General features: G+C 36.5%; 1 protein-coding gene across 1 annotated transcript in view; it reads right to left on the bottom strand.

Annotated features, from left to right (window-relative positions):
* The window catches only part of GRB14 (growth factor receptor bound protein 14), a 42,243-nt gene that overhangs the window by 1,594 nt on the left and 38,566 nt on the right, over window positions 1–2,083 (bottom strand). The window lies entirely within an intron of this gene.

Consider the following 2,083-nt stretch of genomic DNA (forward strand, 5'->3'; position numbering starts at 1 on the left):
TAATCAGCTGTCTTACCTGTAATTAAGAAGTTTTATCTGAAGCAGTTGTTGAACTGCTTATGACTCCTGGTTATTCTACCCCTTTCTACCATGACTGGAAGTAGTTTGTAATTTCTTTATTCTCAGACTTTGGTCAAACCAGGTCAAACTCTGCTAGTTAAGGAATTACCAATGTGAGAATGTGTGAACTCCTGTGCTCCAGCCAAAAACCTGAAAATGGATTATCATTCATTGGACATTCTTTATGCATGCAATTTTCCTGCCAACACACTGCAGGCAAGGAGAGTTAACAATTCAAATGTCTGTTATGCTCCTAATAAGTTATTTCCTTGAAAAGAATACCAGACAGATTGCTAATTTTAAAGTTATCAGTATTTTGCAAAGTAAAAACTCATATCAAAGTTCTGTTGCTCAAGAACCTAGCATCTTCTGCAAGCTAAGAAGGTTGTTAGGAGAAAACATTTATTAGAAAAAAATAGTACCAGAACTGTATATAAACTCTTCATCTTTCCCATGGATAAAATTTCAGGACAGAATCCATTGAAGTGAACTTGCATCAGCTCAGAGTGCAAAGGCTGAAAAATACCTTTCAACTAACAAGCTCTCCAATTTTCATAGTACAGGATTCCAAATGTATCCCAAGGTTTCCTTCTGAACTTTTTACAATCTATTCCACCTGCAATACCTGTTGCACAGGTTGCCAATGTTAACACAAGGCACCTGTTTACATGGGTGGGGCATGAACTAGCAAGCTGCATACCCTGTCTAAAAGGGGACATTTTGAAGTGCAGCATAACCTGAAGCAACCTAAAATACAAGAGAAAAATAATTCATTTAGAGATTGGATTGTTTTTACCTTGTAAAAAGGCTTTGTAAATTACATTTATTTGTTTATATTTAGTAAGAAAGTTTGCCTTTACAATGGCTGGAAACAGGTAAGTGTTTAGAACAGTAGAATTTGAAATTCAAAGAGGTAACCTTGATCTTCAACTAATAAGCTATGACTTTACTACAGTAATATAAAATGCCTTGTTTCTTAGAAAATGATCACTTCATTTAGATCAGCAGCAACTGGAACCAAAACCCTTCCTCCCTTAAACAACAATTTTCTGAAATCTTTAAAGGACACTGTTCTAGCAAAACCAGAGCACATTTAAGTCAGGGTATTGAGAATGCAATGAGGGTACTGAATGCAACCAGAAACTGACAGAAAGGAATATGCCAATATTTGGGGGACAACAGCTTCCATGCTGACTCTGTCTGGATTAAGCTGATCTCATCATGATTTATTTTTTCTGGCTGCTATCATAGGAGAAATTGCTTTAGTTAAAAAACAATTCAAGTAAGTCAAGTTTTGCAATGAAGTGATACAGGTCTTCTCGATGAACAGCATGGGAAATGTGCCCCAAGTCTGTAGACAACTACATCAAAAATAAGAATTCCTGGTTCATCCAAAGATTCCACAACAGGAGAGCAAGGTTTTAGCACATTCTAATGAAGGGAAGAAGAGAAACATACATTTCAGAGGAAACTGAAGATAACTGCAGTGTCCGGCTACACCTGCACTTAGAGAAGAGAGGGTCTGTTTCATGATAGGGAAAGGGAAAGTGGTCTCCTAAATTTGAGAGTTAAAGGACATCCCAATGAACTAGAATCATATACTCTTTGTATGGGGTTTAGAAGGTTTTCTAAACCACACAACAATTACACCAAAGTAAATACTAGAAGTGACTACAGTCAATGAATGCACAGAGATCTTACACCTGGGATTCGTATCAAGGATTATATGTTGATGATCCCGTGGGATCCAGTCCATAATTATCACTTTTGGATGAAGGAATCCTCCATATTCTGTACCTAAACACAACAAAATCCTGGACAATTCTTATAGCTAATCTGATCAACTTCTTTCCTCCTCTCAAATAATGCTTCAGTTTTATTCTACATGAACTTTTTTTAGTAGAGAATATTAGCTACAAGCCCTAGGTAAGGCATACAGAAATTTGGTGAATGATCAGAGCGAATCAACAGACAAAGAAAAAAAAATAGTGCCACTAATTTCTACTGAGAAACAGCAGAATCT

This window comes from Geospiza fortis, unplaced genomic scaffold, assembly GCF_000277835.1.
Source record: "Geospiza fortis unplaced genomic scaffold, GeoFor_1.0 scaffold112, whole genome shotgun sequence".
Taxonomy (NCBI): domain Eukaryota; kingdom Metazoa; phylum Chordata; class Aves; order Passeriformes; family Thraupidae; genus Geospiza; species Geospiza fortis.